Below are 16667 nucleotides of genomic sequence, written 5' to 3' on the forward strand. Positions count from 1 at the left end.
CCCAGCTGTACCTTCCAGACATCAACATTTCTGTCCTCTTCTTTCTTGGTCATTATTGTTGTTTGTTTCACATGGTATAAAAAGACAGAAAAACTGTGTTAGTAGAGGATTGATTGATATATTGTTTTGTTTGTCTTCATGTGCCACAATTGGAAGCTGCATGCATGTAGATATGTTATTGTAGCGACGCACCGACTCACCGGCGCAGCGCCTCCTGCTGGTCATCCTGGGAATTAGCTTTTCCAGCCTTGAAGCGCCCTCTGCCAGCCAGTATCCCACATGCCTCAGGCCCTCATGTCCCTCCTGGATCTTGGTGCCCCTTTACCTTGGGTGCTGCCCTGGCAGTACCACCCACTCTCTGGGTCTTCCCACCCAGGGGAACCCCCAACCCTCTATCCCAACCTTGCCTCAGTGGCTACTGCCAGTCACCATCTAGCCCCCACTCACTGGTGCAGACTGCTGTCTATCAACCACTCATCATCAGCAAGGAGGTGGGGAGGGGGGATTGGACCTGCTGCCTTTTCCTACCCTGGGCTGCACCTCTGCAACCCCAGTACCCTTTCCGGCCTTTAGCAAGGCCTGCAGCCTGGGGGGTTTCCAGGCCAGTACTCCCCAGCCCTCTCTAGAGAGAGACTGCCTGAGCTCCTGGCCCACAGCCTTTTATAGGGCCAGCTGTGGCTGCCTTCCCCATCAGCCTAATCTTTGGCTTGCAGCCCCAGCCCTCTCCCAGGGCTGGCTGTAACTCTTCAGGGCTGGAGTGGGTGATCACCCCGCTACAGTTATATACCTAATAACAGCCTTATGCAATTATATTTTACACTCCTGATTTTTGGTATATTGTATGGTACTTTTATTTTATTATTAGCCAAGGCCTTAATTGTGGAGCTACCACAATCCCCAATTAAGTGGAGGCATGGAGTTGTTCCCAGGGCCAGCCTGTTCACAATTTGGTCTCTGGTTTCCTACTTGCCCTAAGGGAGATGTAATCTGCACCAGACTTTATTTGGTGCACAATATTAATATTTCCCTCTCTTTGCCAGCTCAGCCATGTGGTCCATGCATTGGGCGAGTGGAGACAAGGCTACACATACTTCTCATCCTTGCACACCTACTCCCTGACCACTTGTATGGAGGAGAAGCCCTGTGGAGGTTCCTCTCCTCCCTGCACTGTACCTCATGATATTGGGCTCTCCTGTTGCCCTTAACTTCCATTAAAATCAGTGGGTCATACCTTCCTCTTCTGGGTAAGCAAATGAAAAGAGTACTCACATCTCAAAACACTCAGCTTCTGATGAAACACAGTTCTAACTGCATCATCTTCTTGAATGTGTAGTCCCAGCAGTGGTTCACAGCAGGTATAGGGCGCGATACCCACAAATGGAGTGGAGATCTCTGTGAAAATACAGTAGCAACTCTGCACACTTCCAGCCATCTGCAGCTCCTCCACAAAGCTCCCAGACTCTCTCCTTACCTAATATGGGCAGCATGGCTGGTATGGTCATCCCACCCACAAAACAATTAGTAGAAATAGAAAAGGTCCAGGGAAGGGCAACAAGAATGGACTTCATAGAAAGAGGAAGTGAAACCGTTAGAAGTTTAGTTTAGGGTGAAGAAGACAAAGGGACTGGGACATTATAGAAGAAGCATATCTGAGATAATGGGTGGTGTCGTGAAGGTCAGTTGCACATAATACAAGAATAAGGAAACTAAGTTAAAGGACAACATATTTAAAAATGGTTAAAAGTAATGCTTTATAGGGCCTGACCCTGAAAATATTTAAGCAGGTGAAAAATGTGAACCCCTGAATAACTTGATTTTAAAGTGTGTGGAGGACTAGGCCATTACACAGCATATAGTTAACCTGGGGAACTCACAGCCATGAAATTGAGGCAAACAGCTTTAATGTTATTCAAAAAAAGGATTAGACACTCATACTGAATATTAACACTATCACCTCCACTAAAAAAGATAAAAATATATAGGAGATATGGCCCATGAATTTGGCACAGTACATATGAAAACACAAAATCAATACCATCATTAGATAAAGGTTACTTTTATTCTCAGAAGATACAGTACTGTAGTTGCTTGCCAAAACACATGACCTTCATCAAGAGTCAAGGCAAGATCTGGCCAGTTAACATGTGTCAAATATATATTAATATGTGTCAAATGTTAAAACATAAATTTTGTATTATTTAGTATCTGTAGCTTTTTGGTTTGTTTTTTTCATACAGCTATAGAGCTGGGTAGATTATCTGTCAAAAGAATGCAACAATAATTGATTTGGTGAATGCCATTATATATTCTGAATCCAAAGACTATTTTTTTTATTACTTCTCTGGCTCTAGTCAAGACTATGCCACAAGGATGTTGTTGACTGCATTTGCAAATCCTCCTACACACACATTAAGGGTAATATGTATCAAGCCATTGTCAGAATAAATTAATTTAAAAAATACTCCCCAGTTTCAAACAATGTTGCAATTGTATTATTGCCAAATTCTTCCCAGACCACATTGCTCTATAGAAATTATATTTTAATGATGATTTATCAGATTTGTTACCCTGCAAATCTAAATTTTACAGTTTGTTTTTGACATAATTGCACTTCTGGCAATCAAGTTTAACAGGCATTTCCCGGGATGTTTTATTTGTCAGGAAAGCAACCATTTGTATAGTTTGGACTAATAAAACAAATTGTGTCCTCAGTTACACTGGTGTAAATTCAGAGGGAAAACTGCAAATTAATACAGTGCTTTTCCTTTTTTTAAAGTGAATTGTGTTTGTGCCACTTCAGCATTCTCTATCTCTGAGTACTCTAGCAAACAAATTTTCTAGCACGAACATATAGGGCCTTTTTCTAAAGAATTAATATAGATTAACCACGCAGATTGCTCAACTTCTCTTTTTCCATTCCATCCAACTTTTAATACACAGCACACATACATCATAGAATGGACTCTGTGTGCCCTTGTGGGTGTTTTCTGTTTTATCTTCTTCCATTTGCATGGTTATACTTAGAAAAACAAAGCACAAATTGGCACTTGTGCTCTATTCACAGTATACATAATTGTGTGTGACTGTACCAAGGAAATTACATACTACTGAAAAGGTTAGCTCGCTTTTCCACTGGAAAAACATTTCTAACTTTTCCTTAGAGGAAAAAAATATCACCAAGTTCATTCTATCGCACAGTGTGAAGATTTACTACTAGATGGTCTAATCCAGGGGTTGGCAACCTATGGCATACATGCCAAACACGACACACGAGCCGATTTTGAGTGGCACGTGGCCTGCCCAGTGAGAGGAGGAGAAGGAGGAGGGGTGGAGGGGCCAGAAAGCGCCAAGCTGGGGGAATAAGCGGGGAAGGAGGGAAGCTTGGCTGCCACAGGACCAAGAGAGAGGTAAGGACAGAGTCTGGGGGAAGGAGGTGGAACAGGGCATATCCCTCCCAGCCCCCGGCCATGAGCCACTCAGGGCAGGGGGCTGGGAGCACCCCAATGAGCCGAGCACCCCAGCCTTCTGCCCTGCACTCCCCACACTCAGCCTTCTGCCCTGCACCTCCACACCCTCCCCAGCCCTCTGCCCTGACCTCCCCCCAACACCCAGTCTTCTGCCCTGCACCCCCCACACACTCCCAGTCCTCTGCCCTGACCTTGAGTCGCCTCCAACACCCAGCCTTCTGCCCTGCATCCCCACACACACCCAGCCCTCTGCCCTGACCCCTGAGCCCCCCCACACACCTAGCCTTCTGCCCTGCACCCCCACACCCGCCAGCCTTCTGCCCTGGCCCCTGAATCCCCCCACACCCCCAGCCTTCTGCCCTGAACCCCCCACATCCCTCTGCCCTGACCTCTGAACCACTCCCCCACACACCCAGCCTTCTGCCCTGCACCCTCTGCCCTGACCTCTGAACCTCCCCCCAGGTCTGGGGTCCCTGCTGCCGGCCCCTTGCCAGACGGCGTCCCAGCCACAGGCCCCGCTCAGCCCGCTGCCAGCCTACGTGAACAGAACCCCAGGCTGGCAGCGAGCTGAGCAGGCTGGCGGTGTAAGATCAACATTTTAATTTCATTTAAAATGAAGCTTCTTAAACATTTTGAAAATCTTGTTTACTTTATAAGTCTATATTATATAACTAAACTATTGTTGTATATATAGAGAGACCTTCTAAAAAACGTTAACATGTATTACCAGCATGCGAAACCTTAAATTAAAGTGAATAAATGAAGACTGGCACACCACTTCTGAAAGGTTGCCTACCCCAGTCTAATCCTTGCTAATATGGTAGGATACTGAATCCAGTTATTAATCGCTTTTTCAATATGCTGCACTGTTGAATAGAATTAAATTATTTTTTCCTATTATATAATCTATAATTACAGTTATAAGTACCCCTCTATATTATTAACATGGGTGAAATCCTGGCCCCACTGAGCTCTATAGCAAAAAGACTATTGACTTCAGTGGAGTCTGAATTTCACCCCATAGATTCTCTCTTATAAAAATATTAAACTAAAAAGAGTCAGTTCTGTTGAGATTTACTATATTATGTAGAAACTGGTAAATAGTTTCATTGTTAAGGATATTATGGTTTGCTATTATGATGATTAAATTCCTTTTATTATGTACACAAATTATGTTTATCATCACCAAATTCTTTTTTGGAAGATACAAGTAAATCTGTCAGTAGTTTAGACCTTAGCAGTTTAAACGGACTCCCTCAAAACTTAAGTCTAGCTTTGCCCACTCCCACAACCCTCCCATCCCTTTAATTAACAAATGGTTTGGTTTAACAGATTGGGTTGAAAAAATCTTATACGTAGGCTCTGAGATACAGGCTACTTTTAATAATGATAGAGATATTAGCATTATTCATAATAAGTGTTTCCTTATTTTGCTAAGGGAAGCTATAAACTATAAACTAGACCCTGATCCCCAGCCAGTCTCTCTCTGGCTCATCATACCCTAGATAACTCCCTCTCATTAGGCTTCAGCCAACCAGCACTCAGTGTCCCCCTGTCACCCTAATCTTGCCTGGAAGCCCTAGCCAGCACCAAGAACCTGAGAGGTCTGCACCAAAGGAAAGATCTTTGAAAGCATTACTGGCGGGAGAAGGGGAGAGAGAAATAAAGGGAGACACACACACACACAAATACCCAAACAAAACTCTTGGGTACCTTAGGTTATCATGGTAAAGTATATTTTCCATCAACACCATCACCAAAATTAAAGACAATCAGGAATTAAGGGGATTCCACTCTTTACCCTAGTTCCTTATGTATTCAAAATATATATATGGAGATATACCTATCTCATAGAACTGGAAAGGACCCAAAAAGGTCATCGAGTCCAGCCCCCTGCCTTCACTAGCAGGAGCAAGTACTGATTTTGCCCAGATCCCTAAGTGGCCCCCTCAGGGATTGAACTCACAACACTGTGTTTAGCAGGCTAATGCTCAAACCACTGTTGTACATACCATTACATAAATTGCCCAAACAAACCTAGATACATTTTATTTCTGCCCTGTTAATCTTTTTAATAATACATTATTAGAAGTGAGTAGAGCTAGTTGGGAACTTTTGGACAAAATGTTTTCTCATCAGAAAATGCCAGTTTGTCAAAACTGAAATGTCAGTGAAGCTGTCTTTGGGAAGGTTTCTTAGGTCCAAGGTGGAATTTCTGGTCAAAATCATTGATTGAGAAAGAAACACAGGACGGACTTGAATGTAGAGAGCCCCCCCCCCTCAAAAAAAAGGGGATGTTCTTTTTATACCAGTGCAGAACAAAAATAAATTTTGAACTTGCTAAATATTTTGCTAAATGAATTTTTTTTTCAGCCAACCCTATAAGTGAGTGTATTTATATATTTTAGTTATAGGCGGCGAAATGAAAATTTGATTTACATAATATAAGATCATTTATATACACATTTTTCCTTGTACTTAGTGTGATGGGTTATTACAGCACTAAAAGTGGTGTTTTACTGGAAGGCGGGAATATAGCTTTATAATGTTCTGCATATCTTGTACAATGCTTTTCAACTTTCCAAGAAGCACCAACTCTGGAGATGGGGGTTTGATTTATCATTGGGTTCCTCCAATTTTACCACAGCACAACTCCACTGAAATCTCAGTGCCTGCCCATAGCTTCTGTAGAATTTCGTGGGCAAAAAAATGTAGGGGAGGGATGCTCTTTGTTCCAAACTGCCTTGATGACAGCATGTAATATGAATTTTCAGCTTTGCAAGCAGACCAGTTCATGTCTTGCTCAGTTCAGACAGAACTGATCTCACTTAGCTACTGACAGACACTTTTAAACTCTCACTAAAAAAAAGAACTGATGCATTTCAGTGAAGTCCAGCTAATGCCTCTCCCTTGCAAAATAAAATAAAATAAAATAAAAAATACCCCATTATGACAAAAATTCTACAGATTTAAACCCCTCCCTACATAATAAAAAGCCTTGAATGGAACAGTTGGGGCATCCATTCAGCTTCCCATGTCTACATAATCTGTCATTGCTCTTTATCATCCCACTCAGCTCCCAACCTGGATCTTTGTCTCCATTTCACATGCCTCCTGCACCCTCTTCATCTTTCTTTTCATGACTCACCAGTTTATTGTCCCTTTCCATGAACTCCCTCTTGCATTCTCTTCAAAGCCCTCCATTCTGAGATGGGGGAGTACAGATCCATATACTCCCCAGACATCTATCCCCAGTCCAAGTCCTCCCTGGCTCCCATCCCACTGTTCTATTTCCCCAAACACCCCCTGCGAAAGGATTCCCACTTCTAGTCCTTCAGTAATTCACCCCAATCTCAAATCTCCCCATCTGCACTCCCCACACATCTAAAATACACACAAACCCCATTGGCTCATCTCAGCAGCCCCCTGGACTGGAGGAAAACCTGGAATCAGGAGTAGGGTGATACTGTATTATAAATATTTATCTATATGAACACATTTATATTATCTATATTTTAAACTTTGCCCTGTATACATACAACCAGCTCTCTATATCCTTGTATTCCCAACTAAAATTAAAAGACACTTCTCAGCAAGCCAAAACAAACAGTAAATTTGGCACCTGATGAGATTAAAATGACAGGAATACTTTAAAAACCTGAACAATGAGGAACATTTTGAAACCCCATATCTTCCTCTTTGATTTTTCCCAGAAAAACTTTCTTATGGTGACACATAGCATAGAAAATATTTGAGTGTCTTTTTGCATAGTTGAGAGTGGTTGAAATTTGTTTATATCTGACATTTTCAAAATTGACCATGGAACGGCTACAGCTGATCCATTTAAAAAAAAAAACAAAAACAAAAACAAAACAAAAAAAACACACACCACAGAGTGGGAGTTTGTATTATATAGATGTTCTGCTTTACCCTAGTTAGTTGTCAGACTCCAAAGAGCATATAAGGCCTTCCTCCTCTACATAAAAAGTAGAACTAGTAAATCCTGACCTTCATTATTATTACTATGTCCCCTCTGTGGTATGATAATAAAGATAGTGTAAGCATCCTTCTTCTCTACAAGGTTTTTGTTTAGTTAATACTGAAGATATTTTTGTTATGCAGCATAACTGATAATAGAACTATACATCTCCTGTATTTATAAAAAAAAATAGTTCAGTGCCATGGACAGGTTTCTCGCTGCTTTTACAAGATCTCACAATCTTAGTTGATTGTGGGCACCTGCCTATAATGTTTGTTGAATAGAATCTTTGCTGATCAACTCTGATAAAGCAAGAACAAAGATTGCAAGGAGGTTCTTTATTGGATTCATTTTGCAGTTGCTGATTTGACTCACCATACACCATTACAAGAACTCTGTGTCCTAAGCAAGCTTGAGAAATGGAAAATGAAGTCTTACAGTTATTTAGACAAATCAGTTCATTCCTACAGCACATGCACTGGCACAGCTCCAAACAGCTGGGTTTGCACAAAGAAGTCTCTTTCTGTAAGAGATTCTGGTGTAATTTTGTCTCACCCCATAAAAATTGCTGCTTTTTTTTTTTTAAACAGAAAGAAAAGTTCATCAGCTGAGCTTTGCATGAGTTGATCCAGAAAAGATAAATAATTGTGTTACAAAACTTTATTTAATTTAGTTCTAAAAATTCAATAGACTAAGACTAATTTAAAATGGTTTGGGAAGGCAGAGGACAGATATGCACTGTAAACTTGTTCTATTACTTACCCTAGATCTTGTATTTATTCCACAGTCAGAATTTCTATGGAGGCCTATGAGAGTTTTGAGTGTGCAAAAATTGCAGAATAGTGCCCCACATATATACAGGTTTTCCTAACAGTATCCCATGTTAGGACAGTAGAACTATCAAGAGGAACAATTTAGACAGACTTTTTGCGGATGCCGGGCTTGGATCACTGCATCACAAAAGTGTTTTAATTTTAGTTGCACCACTCCATGAAGTCAACCAGAGAAGTAGACTAGATGTGTTTAGCAGAATGATTTAGTCACACTTTTTTTGGCTAGGAATAAGGGTCTCACTAAGGTTTTCCTTAACAAAATAATTCCCCTTCTACTAAGAAATTAAACAATTCCGATGCATTATTTAATTTTAGTTAAGACCTGATCTTTGTTTCATTAAAAGCAGTGACAAAGTTTAAAAAAAAAAAAAAAAAAAAAAAAAAAAAAACACACCCCAACATATGTGTATATATATATATACACACACAGAGCAGGGATGAATTTGGCCAGTATTTTCTAGTGGTTGATCTGGATGTATTTTAGGAATTTGGTCACTTATAGAATCTTAGAAGATTTGGGTTGGAAGAGACCTCAGAGGTCCACCCCAAGTAAATACTCCCAGCTAGGGTTTTGTCAAGTTCGGCCTTAAATACCCCTAGGGATGGAGATTCTACCATCTCCCTAAGTAACCCATTCCAGTGCTTCACCACCCTCCTAGTGAAATAGCTTTTCCTAATATCCAACCTAGACCTCCCCTACTGCAACTTGAGACCATTGCTCCTTGTTCTGTCATCTGCCACCACTGAGAACAGCCTAGCTCCACCCTTTTCGGAACCCCCTTCAGGTAGTTGAAGGCTGCTATCAAATCCCCCCCCTCACTTCTCTTCTGCAGACTAAATAAGCCCAGTTGCCTCAGCCTCTCCTCATAAATCAGGTGCCCCAGCCCTCTAATCATTTTTGTTGCCCTCTGTTGAATTCTCTCCAATTTATCCACATCCTTTCTCTAGTGGGGGACTGTAAAGGTGCAGGACTCACCCCCACAGCACCTCCTGCTGGTCATCTCAGGGAATTAGCTCTTTTCCAGCCTGGGCTCCCTCTGCAGGCCAGTGTCCCACTTGTAGCTGGCTCCATGTCCCTCCCAGACCCCAGTGCCCCTTTACCCTGGGGCTGCCCCTGGTCCCTGGCAATACCCCACCAGTCTCTATGGTCTCCCCTCTCTGGGAAACCCCCAAACCTCTAATCCCCACCTTGCCTCAGTCTGGGCTACTGCCAGTCATGACCCAGCCCCCACTCCCTGGGGCAGACTGCAGTGTAAAAGCCATTCATCATAGGCAAGGGGGTTCAGACGTGCTGCCTTCCTTTGCCTCCCAGTACCTCTATGGGCCTTGGACCAGGCCCTGCAGCTTGGGGAGTTGCCAGCCTGGAGAACTCCTGCTCCTCTAGCACTCCCCAGCCCTGCTTCACTTCCAGTACCCTTTCTGCAGCCAGCCAAGCCCTGTTCTCTCTAAGCTTGGAGAGAGACTTCTGGTCTGCTGGCTCACAGCCTTTTTATACAGGCCAGCTGTGGCCTGATTGGGGCGTGGTCCAGCTGCAGCTGCTTCCCCAAGCAGCCAAGCTTAGCAGCTCTCAGCCACAACCTTCTCCCAGGGCTGACTTTAACCTTTTTTCTGTGGGAGTGGGGGAGTCGCCCCACTACAGTAGGGTTACCATATTTCAACAATCAAAAAAGAGGACGGTGGGAGCCCCGCCCTAGCCCCGCCCCTGCCCCCCCACTTCCCACCCCTCTCAGTACTCCCAATCCCCCTCCCCACTCCTTGTCCCCTGACTGCCCCCTCCTGGGACCCCTCCATCCTAACTGCCCCCCTAGGACGTTACCCCCTACCTGTCCCCTGACTGCCCAAAACCTTATCCACACCCCCACCCCCTGACAGACCCCCGGGACTCCCACACCCCATCCAACCACTCCCCGCTCCCTGACAGACCCCCTCCCCAGAACTCCTGACCCATCTAAACCCCCCTGCTCCCTGACCCCTGACTGCTTCGATCCCTCTCCCCACCCCTGCCCCCTGACAGCCCCCCCCCAGAACTCCCAACCCCCCTGCTCCTTGTCCCCTGACTGCCCCCTCCTGAGACCCCCCCCTCCTAACTGCCCCCCTAGGACTCTACCCCCTACCTGTCCCGACTGCCCAAAACCTTATTCACACCCCCGCCCCCTGACAGCCCCCCCCCCCCCGAACTCCTGACCCATCCAACCCTCCCCCTTCTCCCTGTCTCTTGACTGCCCCCTCCAGAACCTCCCTGCCCCTTCTCCAATCCCCTGGCCCCCTTACCGTGCCGCTCAGAACAGCGTGTCCCTTGCAGAGTGCTGCTGAGCGGCTTGCTGGGCAGCAGGGGAGGGGGAGCAGGGGGAGGAGCTCCAGACTGCTGGAGGCCCGATGTGAATGTCTGGTGATCTGCGAATACAGGGAGGGGGAGGGGGGAAGAGAGAGGAGGGGAGTGATCTGAAGCTGCAGGGGAGAGGAGGGGGAAGCGGAGGAGGGGCTCTGGCTGCCGCAGCCCCATGCAAGTGGCTCGATCCAGCTGGCTGCCCTGTCAGCCGTGCCACACTCTGCATGGGTGGGGGGGAAATCCGGACATTTACAAATTCCCCCCGGACGCTATTTTTAAACTAAAAAATCCGGACATGTCCGGGAGAATCCGGCCAAATGGTAACCCTAACTACAGAGACCCAAGAATGGATGCAATACTCCAGATGTGGCCTCACCAGTGCCGAATAGAGGGGAATAATCACTTCCCTCAATCTGATAGCAATGTTCCTACTATATGCCGTTAGCCTTCTTGGCAACAAGGGCACTCTGTTGACTCATATCCAGCTTCTCATCCACTGTAATCCCCAGGTCCTTTTCTGCAGAACTGCCATTTAGCCAGTTGGTCCCTAGTCTGTAGCAGTGCATGGGATTCTTCCGTCCTAAGTGCAGGACTCGGCACTTGTACTTGTTGAACCGCATAAGATTTCTTTTGGCCCAATCCTCCAATTTGTCTAGGTCACTCTGGACCCTATCCCTACCCTCCAGCATATCTACTTCTCCCTCCAGTTTAATGTCATCCATGAACTTGCTGAGGATGCAATCCATCCCATCATCCAGATCATTAATGCACTCCTCAAAGTATTTTGTCACACCCATGTTTGGCAGTATTAGATTTCATCCCAATTTGCATAATAGTTGAGATTGAATATATATTTACTACTGTAGTTGATTGCTGTCCTTCACTTGGAAGTATTTAAAATTAGCCAAGAAAGGACACACAAATTACTGAGGGGTCAAATTAAAAAAAACCTGTCTAATCTAATTTGAGAGCTACATACCTGTCTTCAGTTTTCTATGGTGCCTATCACTACTTGGATTTTACCTGCCTCTTTTGGAGCAAAATTGATTGAGATTTTTGGCAACCAACTTTAAAGCATATGTGTCAAATGTTCTTCATGTCTAAGCATATCATTAATTTTAGTCTCGAAGTTATCTAAGAACCACACAAATGTGTCCCCTCACTTGCTGAAACTTATTCACATCGGGAATAATGAATCATGAAACAGGCAGACTGAAGGCAGAAACCTACTGATATGCCCCCATTGCCATAGTATCACAGAACCACACAACTTTTAATGTATTTATCCTCATGACAACCCTTGTGAGGTGGGGAAGTGCTATTAACCCCATTTTACAGATGGTGAACTGAGGCACAGAGAGACTATGTGACTTGTCCAAGGTCACACTGGAAGCATGTAGTGGAGCAGGGAACAAGCTGGGTGTCCCAAGTCCCTGGTTAGTGCCCTAACCACTGACTCATCCTTCCCCCAGTCCTGCAGCATTTTAAATTCCATCCATAAATACTTGTTTTTGTGGTTTGAGATTATTTTCACACCCTTTGCCTCACATTTAGGCTTTAGCAGGTTGAGAGGTCTTAGGTAAAGCAAAAAGTAAATTGAATGAAACAACCATGTGATAATTGGATATAGATCCCAGTTAAAGTCCAGATTCAAATCCAAACCTGAATTTGAAAACCTCAAAGTTTGTGGGGGGTTCAGATCAGTGATATGAGTTTGGTCAATTTTGAAGATGGGGACCATCTGCAAAATTCTGATCGAAATTTAGGTACATTAAGATTTTGGAATGATCAGATTGGAGGTTTTGTTTCAGACCTGTCTCAGGTCTAACCTTGCAAAATTCTCTAATTTCATTAATACCTCTTTATTTTGTGAAGCCTCCAGTAGTGCTTGAGAAATTGCATAAAAATTTACAGTTTACAGGGGAGAGCTAGCTCAACAGAGGGGAGGGATAGCTCAGAGGTTTGAGCATTGGCCTCCTAAACTTAGGGTTATGAGCTCAATCCTTGAGGGGGCCACTTAGGCATCTGGGGCAAATCAGTACTTGGTCCTCCTAATGAAGGGAGGGGGCTGGACTTTATGACCTTTCAGAGTCCCTTCCAGTTCTATGAGCTAAGTATATCTCCATATTATTATTATTTTATATACAGTTTATGACTGTGTCAAAACCTCAAGAAACTGTCCCAGGAAAGAGGCTAGATCTGGGTATGACTTAGCAAACCCATCAGACAAACAAAATGTGCACAGCTGTGACCTTTGGGCAGAAGCCTTGGCATCACCGACTACTAATGCAGACGTTTTTCCACGCTTTTAGCTACAATGAAAAAAACACTATGGGAAGCAGGTTCCCAAAGAGATATAACAAAAGAAGAAAGCCTTCAGAAAAGCAGGAGATGAAAGGAAAATTTTTGTTGGCAAGAGCTAATAGTCTTGCACATGTTTACCTTTCAAACATTTAGGGCCAGTTTAGGCCTTCACTTACTCAATCCAACCCACTGAAGAATGAGTTTGTATGGGTGTAACTGCACCCAGAATTTAGCTCACCATTTATCAAATATGGTCAGATTGAAGATTAACTTTCTTTGTTGAATATTTATTAGTGTTTCACTTCACTTGAAATATGAACTGCAAGTCCTTTCATAAATAAATTAAAGCTGTCTAGTTTAAATGTGGTGTCAGTAAATCTTTGAAACTTGTTATAAGTCTGATCCAAAGCCTGTTGTAGTCAACGGGAGTTTTTCCAGTGATTTCAAGGGCTTTGGATAAGGTCCTAAGTGCAGTGAGCTGGTATAATAAGTTATAAATAAAATTTTAGCAGGTCTCTTTGCTATAGCAACGATACTGCTGGAGTGTACTTTTCTCAACCATGTGACAGAACAAGTGTCACAATATTAGAGCTGAAAGGGGGTCTGAGCACACTCATTTCAGTATGTCATGCAGTTAAAATAATGCAGACCTAAAATGGTGATGTTCCTAATGCTTATATTAATGACCTGACCTTTCTCATTGTTGTTCTTTTCAAACTTATGTCATTTGATATTGCATATAAGACTGCCATGTTTCTAGGAAAACAATACTTGTAGACTCTATACCACAGTCCCCAAAAGTGACTTTACCAGGAAACAGTAAGTCAGGGTCCGTGGTCATTTCCCCTCCCCCTTTCCTTCTCCCCCCCCCCCCCCCCCCCCCACTCCCCTCGCTGCGGGATATTTGCTTTTCATTGTGTCAAGCCAAAATAATTGACATATTTTATTATTAACAGTAATTCAGCACTAGAGGTGGGCTGCCCTGCTAATGGTCATGTCTACTTCAGTAAGCATGTGGGGCTCACTTCTGCTCTCTGTGTGAAAAAAGTGAACTGATAAAAGTTGCTAAATTTTGGTATATTGTATGAGAAGCTCATCTGGGGGAACTGTATCTGTGCTTTCTTCTTCAAAATCTAGTTCTCTCATTCGTATATACTATTATTATATCTAGGCTTATTTTGCTGCATATATTATTCTAAATCTCCCTATTTGCCTTATTCTGGCAACTTAACTGCAATGAGATTCCTATAGTCCCATTTTTATCATTTTACCTGACTGTAATTATTAACTAAATAATTGTGCTCAGTATTAGGAGCCTGATCCAAAGCCCAGTGAAATCATTCGGAGGCTTTTCGTTGACTTCAGTGGGCTTTGGAACAGGCCCTGAATGAAGAATAACCTTTGAATTTATGTATTGTCAGCTTTTAGGGAGGAGCAGGTGCCACAGTAACTTTATTAATATGCTTAAATTATCTTAATCTTACCTTCATGGGTCGGTCAAGCTTAGAGATGCCTGTGGACTGAATTCTTCTCTTCTGATTTTCCTAATTTCTCCTTTCCTTCTTAGTTTACTCCTATATTCTCTGTCATCTCGTAACACACTTTTTTTTTACTTGTCCTTATTCCACTACTATTATTTGTACTACTGTAGCATTCAAAAAACACCAGTCAAAGAGCAGTGCCCATTACACTTAGGCACTACATCAACAAGCAGAAAAGACAGCACTCCTGATACAGATTTAGAAATCTGTCTGTGGGAGCAGACTCTCTTGTAAGATTTCTGACTTTTTCTGGTTAGGACAGAAATTCAGCAAAAATCAGGTTCAGCAGATGCAAAATCCATTCAGCAGTAACATTCAATTTGGCAATACAGAACCCCACAATCCATCATTTCCTAAGGTGGATTGAGGGGCAACAGCTGGTGAAGGAGCCCTGAACACGGGACAGAATGGAGCTGTTGGTTACTAGTGCAGCATCATTGAAGCTCTGGGCAGACGGCCCTTTGCCTTTGCACATCCTACAAGATCTACATGGGTCTGCTATTTCTGTGGGGTTGGAGGAATTCTTGGCTGTCTCTCCAATGGAAGGATGTGAAGTCAACTCCATTAGTGCAAACCATGAAAGTTATACAGATTTGTATCCTGAAAGAAACCAAACTTGTTATTTCATTATTTCACACTATACCTTAATCCTTAAACTACCAAATATAGACACTATTAGGAACCTATGTTGTTTTTAAGGACATCTTAATTGTTCTCTGAAAGTGTGGTTCTCTGTAATAACATAACTAGGAAAAAGACACACTCACTCCCCCTGAATTTTAGCCATTGCTTTGATGTACAGACCAAAGAGTTAGTCTTAGAGCTTTCCCCCACAAAAATTCTGAATAAAAAAATTTCTTTTGAATATTTTCCTTTGACATTTTAACATTTTTTGGGAAATTGGGAAAATTGGGAAAATGTGAAATTTTTAATTTCAGTTCAAAATAAAATATTACTTGAAAGTGTGCTTCAATAGAGCAGAGATATACTTCTGTGTAAACAGAAGAATGGAGAAAACCAACCTTGGGAATGTGTCTTCAAACCAGGAACATTGCTCAGACTTGTATTTTTTTAAACCAACAAAAGTACAACTGATGGATGAACATCAAGAGAGTTAGACTGAGACAAAAAGGCTCCATTTAGGTCAGCAGGCCACTTATGGTCAGGATCAGGGCTAAGGTTTGGCAGATCAAATCTGAATTGTGATGCCACACCATGACAAACGCAATCTGGTTCCAATGCCAGTAAAGTCCACGCTCCAGGGATGGAGTGCAGGCAGCAGGAAACTGGAGCTGGCCGTATGGGAAAGCATTGCTTCTCTTTATCCATGCACGCCAATGAAAGTCTCCCAGTATGCAGGACTTTTCCAGGCTGCAATCATATTGTGAGGGTGCATGTGTCATACTTAAACCTATGATGTTTCAGTTCAGCAGATTCTAATAGAGTTTATTCAGATAGACTCTTTTTTTGTAACCACTCATCTGGTTCTTAAATAAATATATAACTATGGCATTGACCTCATCTACTATACTTATGAGTGGTTTCAGAGTAGCAGCCGTGTTAGTCTGTATCCGCAAAAAGAACAGGAGTACTTGTGGCACCCTTGTTAGTTTCTAAGGTGCCACAAGTACTCCTGTTCTTTATATTTATGAGTGAATACCACAGATTCAATTCTGTACATGAAAATGGAAAGCACATTTCACTTTGGTGACTCCTAAACAAGAAACTTCATTAAAAGAACTGACTGTCTGAAAGATTAATTCAATGGAGTCCGTTAAAACCCCAAGAAAATTACACATACTTTGCAAAAATGCCATACCTCCAGAAGGAATCCCATGTTAAAAGGTTTGGAAAGCAACAGCTAAGGGATCCTGACAGCCCCTAGTGCCATAATATTCTTCACTTTTCAATATCATGATTTACGTCATCCACCTAACCTCCGGGTTGAACCACTAGCCACAACCAAGCTATGTATGTTCTCCATTCCCTGCCTTTACGGTGGAGGGTGGGATTCTGTTATTCCTCCTAATCCAACACTTCATAGTTCCACCAAACAAGGCTTTTTTAGTCAGACTTTGGTGGAATTTTACCCATCCACAGGAAGTAAATGGATTTATTTTTCCTGACTATAACTATACTTTAAGAAACAGAGAAATGGGGCATTTGTACTGAAAATATGGCCCTAAATTATGAATGGAGGGGGGGGTACCAAAA

The 16667-nt window shown here is 42.9% G+C and overlaps 1 protein-coding gene across 2 annotated transcripts in view; it reads right to left on the reverse strand.

The window, feature by feature from the left end:
• The window catches only part of LOC101943306 (uncharacterized), a 146538-nt gene that overhangs the window by 122417 nt on the left and 7454 nt on the right, over positions 1-16667 (reverse strand). Inside the window, exons 3-4 of one of the 2 annotated variants that reach the window (XM_065596489.1) lie at positions 14397-15053; positions 12-1392 (exon numbers count right to left, since the gene is read on the reverse strand). The gene's annotated coding sequence lies outside the window, so the exon portion shown is untranslated. Of the gene's footprint in view, positions 1-11; positions 1393-9594; positions 9945-14396; positions 15054-16667 lie in introns of those variants that run through there. The other variant, XM_065596490.1, reaches the window with a different exon arrangement.

This window comes from Chrysemys picta, chromosome 5 (assembly GCF_011386835.1).
Source record: "Chrysemys picta bellii isolate R12L10 chromosome 5, ASM1138683v2, whole genome shotgun sequence".
NCBI lineage: Eukaryota > Metazoa > Chordata > Testudines > Emydidae > Chrysemys > Chrysemys picta.